Here is an 8,858-nt window from a genome sequence, read left to right as displayed (position 1 = left end):
GCTTTTGTGATTTTTTGGTGGTCTAAATAATGAACTTATGCTATACACACATGTTCATAATGTCTTCCATGTCAAAGCTATACATTGTATGTGTTCGATGAAATGCCTCATAAGATAGTCTTGTGAGTTGTTGACTATTTTCAAGCATCCAAGAAGTGTCATGGCTTATTATTTTCTTGCTATCGAGTCCTGGGGTATTTTATACCCAAAAATTTAGTTGTGCGCTTAGAGCCAGTGTCAGTTACAGAATAGTCTCAATCATGTCACGATCAGTAGTACTCTAGTTCAGGTATAGAACTAAGCAAAAACTCAGTAAACTCAGTATCAATCTAGTCCTATTAAATATTCAGTTCAGTCTTCAGTAAAACTTAGTCAGATAACAGAACTCAGTAGTGTTCTGTCAATCAACATAACTTAGTAAAATCAGCTTATTTTAGTTAATCAATATAATTAGTAAAAGATCAGTCTAGCCTAGTATGAACTATGAAATTAGTCAGTGTCTATTTAGTTGAAAGTAGGATTAACCACTGAGTTAAACCAAGGATGGGGACTCATCTACAAGTAGAGGGTATGATCCTTAGAAGCAATCTATGTGTTCTAGAACTATGTAGCTAGCGTAGGTTGAGACATGAAACCTACCATATGAGGGTTGATAAGTGGCTTAACCTATCTGTTGAGGGTCTTACTATTCTTATTGGAGTACCTAATAGATGAGTGTAACTCTAATCTTGTCCTTACCCGTGGTATGGTATTGATACCTTTCAAACTGGGGTTATAGGTTGGACCACAAATCTATTCAGAAAAAGGGCATTTCGGTTAGCTTATTACCTTTACAGTCTCTATCTCTGTCTTCAGTAAAGAAATCAGATAGTTCTACAAATTTCAAGACTATCACATACAGTTACTCAGCTAAGTACGAAACTCAGCTAATTCTATCAGAAACAAAGCTGACAAACACAGTCACTCAGCAAAGAGTATATCAATTATTAGTTATACTAGCTATCACTAATACATGTTATGAGTAAACTCAATATTCAGAATCCTTCTGAGTTTACTTACAGTTATGTATTCATGCATGTATTCTTACGCAGTCAGGTTCATATTAATCAGTTAGTTATAGTTCATGCATATGAACTCTTGCATTCAACCTTACCTTAGTTTGCGAACCAATATATTCAGATACATTGACATATACTTTTCTTTTGTGCCATGGTATTTTATATGATAGGTTTAGATGTTGATGTAATAATAGAGCTTTATACTGGAACCTCGACATGACCTTACTAGACTCTCCAAATTATCATAGTCCCTCTTCTTCCAACCCTTTAAGATACCTGTGTCTTGATTCCGTCATAACTTGGGCAGCTTGGATGTCCTAAATGAAGAGTCGGTCAAACTCTATCCTTCTTTGTCACCTTTTTGAATAATGAGCAAATCAAAATTTTGTCGGGCCCCAGATCATTCTAAGCGGTTCACACATTCAGCTAGTAGCAGAAGACTAGCAGTGAGTCCTCATCGTTCGAGGATATTCTCTTATTTTATTATCTCATTTGATTCAACATTTGAGTAGATAGAGTTAGTTGGGGTATTGTTCCATCAAATCCTTATTCAGAAAATTTAGTTTAGAGGCTTTTTAAATTAGATGTTCAAATAGTATTTAGTATTTCAGATTCAAATTTTTTATTAGAATTTATTATTTTTTTATCAGTATTACAGTTTTGAACCTTATGGAATTTCAACCCATTATTCCGTATTATACAGTGTTATTAATCAGTTATTGCAGCAAGTACAAGTCATGGGTTAGCTTGTGGTTCTTCGGTATTATGAGCACCATGTAGCATCTCGGGTATCGGACTTGGGGTGTTACAAACCTGTTTTAAGAGTCTAAGGTTCAATAGTGTCCTAGAAAGTCTAAAAAGCCACATCTAGTAGATTCTTATGCATGGGTGTGTAGCACGCCATATTTATGTATAGGAGGATATGCGATGTTTTAGGAATAGTTTCCCTTCTTTTAGTATTCATGTCGAGCAAGCGAGCATAATCTCCTCTTAAACTCTCTTTCGAATCCTATTTTCAATTCCAGTTACAGAAAATGCCTCCAAAAGAACGTAGGAAAAATGAACCAGAGATTAGCTAGCCCCTCAGCCCGACTAACCTAATTCTTTAGGAAAACATGTCTCCTGCACAGAGTTTAGAACACCATTTACTACCCTAGCTCATTCTATGATAGCTCAAAATGAACACCTAGCTGTTATTTTGGCAAACTCAGTGGACAATACTACTACTGCTAGGAATCGAGACTTCACCCAAATGAACCCTTCATCTTTTTCTGGTTCTAAGTCAGATAAGGACCCTTAGGAGTATCTTGATCAGCTGCAAAAGATAACTGATATTATGTGGGTGATTGCTTGTGAGAGTGCTGAGCTAGTTGTATATCAGTTACCGGATGTGGCTTATACATAGTTTAAATAGTGGAAAGCAGAGAGGGCCATAGATGCAGGGCCCATTGAATAGAAAGATTTTTCCCCAACTTTTCTAGATAGATTCTTTCACTTAGAGCTGAGAGAAGCTAAGTTGTTAGAGTTTATTAATTTGAAAAAGAGCAATATGACATTGAAAGAGTATTCTCTCATGTTAACTCAATTATCTAGATACGCTCCTTATATAGTGGCAGATAGTAGATCCCGAATAAGTCAGTTTGTGGCTGTGGTGAATGATAGTATGGTCAAAGAGTGCAGTGCTCAGCCTAAGTCAGAGGGTGGGAATCACTCTCAATTCTGCCTAAAATCTTTAGTTCCAGCTCCATCCTCAGCTAGTGCTCAAGTGCAAAAATTTAGAGACAACAATAGAGATAGGGTGCCAGGCTCTAAGTCTCATAGTAGTGTCAGCAGTGCCCGAACTAATCCTCTTTGTCAGATTTGTAGCAAAAACCATCAGCGTATTTACTGAGATAGAAGTGATATTTATTTCAGTTGTGGCAAGCCAAGATATAGAGTCAGAGATTGTCCCCATTTAAGTTCTCAAATTTAGTGAAACCCTCCTTCAGCTCAGTCCGGTCTCCCGAATCAGCAGGGTGCCTCATCCAGTTCCACTAGTAGGAAAAATCCAAACAGACTCTACGTTTTTCAGTCCTGAAAAGAACAGGAAAGTTCTCCTGACGTGGTCACTGGTATGTTACAAGTTTATCACATACATGTTAACACTTTGCTAGATCCAGGAGCTTTTTTGTCTTCTGTTACTCTATATATAACAGTTGATTTTGGAGTCATTCCTAAAATTCTAGTAGAGCCCTTCTTAATTTCTACCCCAATGGGTAAATCTATCATAGCCCGGTGGGTATACAAGAACTGTCTGATTATGATATCTTAAAAAGTAACTTCATTAGATTTAGTCGAATTAGAGATGATAGAATTCGACTTTATTCTCAGCAGGGAGTAACTTCATTCTTGCTATGCCTCAGTCGACTGCAGAAATAGAGTTGCCCAGTTTTATTTTCCAAATGAACCCATCCTAGAGTGGAAGAGTAGTACTTCAGCACATAGGGGTTAATTTATTTGTTACCTTCGGGCTAGAAAGATGATATCTAAGGAATGTGTCTACCATCTAGTTCGAGTCTAGGACTCTATTTTAGGAACCCCTAAGCTTGAATCAATGTTAGTAGTATGTGAATTCCTAGATGTGTTTCCTGAAGATCTTCCCAGAGTTTCTCCCGAAAAGAAAATTAATTTTGAAATTGATCTGCTCCCAGATACTCAGCCCATCACTATCCTTCCATAAAAAATGGCTCCTGCAGAACTCATACAATTAAAGAAACAGTTCAAGGATCTCTTAGATAAGGTATTCATTAGACCCAGTGTTTCCCCGTAGGGCATACTAATTTTTTTATGCATAAGAAAGATGGTTCTCTCGGAATGTTCTTAGAATACTGTCAGTTAAACGTAGTTATGGTTAAAGAGAAAGTATCCACTACCCAAAATTGATGATTTGTTTGGCCGACTTTAGGGTGCTAGTTATTTCTCTATGATAGACCTCAGATCAAGCTATCATCAGCTCATAGTCAGAGAAAGTGACATCTAAAAAATAACTTTCCGAACACAGTACGATCACTTTGAATTTTTAGTCATCCTCTTTGGTCTTACAAATTCCCCAGCAGCCTTCATGAACTTGATAAACCATGTGTTCAAGAAGTACTTGGAAATGTTCGTCACACTATTCATAGATAATATCCTGGTTTACTCCCACAGTGAACATGATCATGCAGACCATCTCAGAATAGTATTGCAGACTCTTAAAAACTATTAGTTATTTACCAAGTTAAGTAAGTGAAAAGTTTTGCTAAGGTCAGTACCATTCCTTGGCCATATTATTTCCGGTGATGGCATTAGATTTGATCACTAAAAGATCAAGGCAGTGTGAAATTCGCCCAGACCCATCACTCCATCAGATATCAGGAGTTTCTTGGTTTGGCAAGTTATTACTACAGGTTTATTGGGGATTTTCATCTATTGCATCCCTTATATCCAGATTGACTCATAAGAAAGTCAAATTTCAGTAGTCAGATTTTTGTGAAAAGTGTTTTCAGGAGTTGAATGCTCGACTAACCTCAGCCCTAGTCTTCACTTTACCATATGGTTCAAATGGATTTGTGGTGTACTGTGATGCATCAAGAGTAGGTTTAGGTTGTGTCCTCATTCAGCATGGTTAGGTCATACCCTATACCACCTGACAACTTAAGCCCCATGAGAAAACTATCATACTCATGATCTTGAGTTAGCAGTTGTAGTTTCTGCCTTAAAGATTTGGAGGAACTATTTTTATGGGGTGCACATTGATGTGTTCACTAAACATAAGATCCTCCATTATGTTTTCTGTAATAAAGATCTAAACCTCCATCAGAGAAGGTGGTTGGAGTTGTAGAAAGACTATGACATGAGTATCCTTTATAATTCGGGGAAGGCCAATATAGTGGCTAATGCTCTTAGTAGACTGTCTATGGGTAGTGTTGCTCATGTGGAGGACAATAAGAATATGTTAGCCTAAAAATTACATCAGTTAGCCCGACTACGTGTCTGCTTAATCGATTCAATAGAAGGTGGTGTATAGGTGCAGAGTGGTTCAGAATTATCTCTTCTTTTTGAGGTGAAGGAGAATCAGGATAGAGATCCCAGTATAGTCAAGTTGAAAGAATCAGTCAGAGATTAGAAGGTTGAGGTTTTGCTCCTAAGGGGGAGATGGTGTTCTACATTTTTAGGGTCTTCTTTGCGTGCCAGGTGTTAATGACCTAGTATAGCGAATTATTGTAGAAGTGCATGGTGTACGTTACTCTATTCATCCTGGGGCCACTAATATTTACCATGACTTGCATGAGATCTATTGGTAGAGTGGGATGAAGAGAGATATTACAGAGTTTGTGGCTTAGTGCTCGGCATGTCGGCAGGTTAAGATTGAGCATCAGAAGCCTAGTGGTTTCATGCAAGAGTTTAGTACTTGGAAGTGGGAAGAAGTGAACATGAAATTTATGATGGGTTTGCCTCATACTCATCATCAACATGATTCAGTTTAGGTCATTGTAGAATGGATGACCAAATCAGCTCATTTTCTTCTAGTCCATACCTCTTATTCAGCAGAGGATTATGCCAAACTCTACATCAGAGAGATTGTTAGATTACATCGTCTTCTGTTGTCCATTAACTCAGATAGAGGTACCCAGTTCTTCTCTTATTACTGGAAAGTGTTCCAAAAGGATCTTGGTATCCAGTTCACCTTAGTACATCTTTTCACCCTCAAACAGATTGTCAAGTAGAAAGGACCATACAGACTTTTAAGGATATGCTGTGGGCTTTTCCGATAGAGTTTAAAGGTATTTGGGATGACCACTTACCTTTGATTGAGTTTGCATACAATAATAACGATCATTCCAGCATTAAGATGGCTTAATTTGAAGTGATTTGTAGGAGAAGGTGTAGATCTCCCATTGGTTTTTTTGAAGTGGGTGAGGCCACAGTGGTAGGGACTGACTTTGTATTAGATAACACACATAAAATTCAGTTGATTAGTGAGAGGCTGAAGATTGATTATAGCCAAAAGAAATCGTACGCTGATGTGGGCAGAAAGGATCTGAAATTTGAGATTAGCGATTATGTGTATTTGAAAATCTCTCCCATGAAGGGAGTGAAGTGATTTGGCAAGAAGGGAAAGCTCAGTCCTTAATATGTCGGTCCCTTCAAAATTATTAGTCACTTCAGCAAAGTAGATTATGAGCTTAAATTGCCTACATATTTTTCTTCAGTATATCCAGTGTTCCATGTCTCCTTGCTTAAGAGGTGCATAGGTGACCCAGCAATCGTAGTCCCTATAGAGGGCGTAGATATTCATAACAGCCTATCTTTCAATGAGATCCTAGTTCAAATCCTTGAGTACCAAACTCGCAGACTAAGGAATAAAGAAGTCCCTGTAGTCAAAGTTCTTTGGAGGAATTAGTCCATTGAGGGAGCTACTTGGGAAGCAGAAGCAGACATGCAGATGAAGTATCCTCACCTCTCCTCCGCTAATCCAGACACAGCCAAAGGAAGCGGTTTTTATTAAGCTTATTGAGTTTCATTCTTAGATTTCCATTACAAACTTGGTACCATTTACATTTGTATATTTGGTTATATGTTCATGAGTCAGTTCGGTCATGTATACATGTATCATATATATATGATTAGTATGAGAAACTCAGCTTATCTGAACTCCTAGTTATGTATTTAGGAAGTAGATTAGAAATGTACTCATGCATCAGATGTGCATGTGTAACGCCCCAATATCCCATCCCGAGATATCACACGATGCTTAAGGCCAAACACAGCCTCAAGCTAACCCTCTAAACCTGTCATCACCTCTAGAACTCACTTTTACCATAGTTATGCTAATATAAAAGAGAATGACATCTCATAAACATACTAGAATAAGATAAGAAACTGGCATGTACAATCCAAAATACTGAAATTCTTTACATACCAACCCTTTAGTCTGATAAAGCCTCTATACATCAAAATCAAGGAGACATTGGGACAAATCCCCAACTGGCTCAAATAGTACTGAAAGACATAACAACAAAACGGTATCACAAAATTCTAAACACGTTCCTCGAACCATGAGGATTCACCAATAAGAAGATGAAAAAAGGTACCCGAATATATCTAACACAATTGAGTACCTAAACCTACATTACGAGAAAATGTAGCCCATAGGAAAAAATGTGGGTCAGCACTTTTGAATATACTGGGTATATGGGGGTGCATGTAACAATGTAAATATCTTCATCAATTTCATGAAAATATGAAAATGTACAATAACGGCACACTTTTATTGGGTTAGATTGAAACATACTTTTCATGATCTCATCGTAAATAAATCATATGATAAAAACCTCATAAATTATCTAAAACAACTTAACTCTTCAACTCAAGAATCGGAGTGACTCTATAATTCAAGAAACTCGATTCTTATGGACCTGGGAGATTCTTATGACCGACATACACTATGTCAGCTACATGGAGTGCAACATTTTTCCCTCCCAAGTAGAGAACCCCACATTGGCGGGAACGTCGTACTCTTGCCATGGAGTATAACTTAAATGTAGTGATCACAATCTCATACTCGGCCTCCAGCCCATAATTATCAATATCTAACGTATGGTGGCACATAGTTTCGAGGGAAATACTATATTTCCTGCTTGGTGCTAAATACTACTCCTAGACATAAGCTTAGAATGCGTTAGGAAATCCACCACAAACATCACAATGGTCTATCATGAAGACAAAAGCCAATCTCTTTCTCATTTATCAAATCATAATCAATTTGTGGATTCCTAACTCGACTCAAATCAAATTAGTCTTTGTCAATATCAAAATGCATCAATTCATTAAGTTATGAAAACTTGAATAACTTTGAGGAAATAGCAAGACTCATTGTAACAACTCAATTCATAAGAATCAATATACTCAATAATCCACTTTTCCATAAGGAAGCTTAAAGCTTGACACATATCTTGAAAGCACTTGAAATACCAACTCACGCTAGAAACATGAAATTCGTAATATTAAATATCAAGTCATAACTTGGAAATTGTTAAATAATCATGTATAACAAAGCTTGAACAATTTATATTCTCATAATCTCATGATGAAGTAATTTGGGTATAGACCCACATGCAAAATTATATAAATCCATAATAAAAATCAAAGCTTCGAGCAGAAGAACGAAAAAATTGCTCTTGTTCAAAATCCCACATACTTTAATCTTTGAAATTGGTTGAACTCTTGTGCTTAAGACATTACTGACACTTGTAATAAAAATTTCTTGAAGCCCACTCTATGAGGAACTTGATTCTTGAAGGAATCTTGAAGATTTATGGATGATTTTTGGAAGATTAATTTCCTTAAATAAAACCCTAGATATATTTCTTAAGAGAATTGGAAGAGAGAAATGAAGAAATTAGGTTTTCTATGAGGATTGTCATATATATAGAGGCCTCCAAAAATGGAAAATGACCAAAATACCCATGCAAAAATTGTTCATCAATTGCTGAAAAAAATAGCTGATGACATCCGTGACAAGCCGTAAAGCCCGTGATAGGCCATCACAAATTGCCGTCACAAAAAGGGTGGATTTTATGACTTTCTGCAGTAATGTGACGGCATTTTGTGACAGGTTGTCTGGCTTGTGACATGTCATCACAAAAGGTCATCACGGATTTTCCAGGTTGACACGCTGGAGTAAAATAAGCATAACTCTTTGCTCTGATATCGGATTTTGATGAAATGGGTTTTGTTCGAAAGATAATTCAATTATCTAATTTTGGTAGGTCATGAGTT

The sequence above is a fragment of the Capsicum annuum genome, unplaced genomic scaffold, assembly GCF_002878395.1.
Source record: "Capsicum annuum cultivar UCD-10X-F1 unplaced genomic scaffold, UCD10Xv1.1 ctg82426, whole genome shotgun sequence".
Classification (NCBI taxonomy): Eukaryota; Viridiplantae; Streptophyta; class Magnoliopsida; order Solanales; family Solanaceae; genus Capsicum; species Capsicum annuum.
This window is presented reverse-complemented; position numbering follows the sequence as displayed.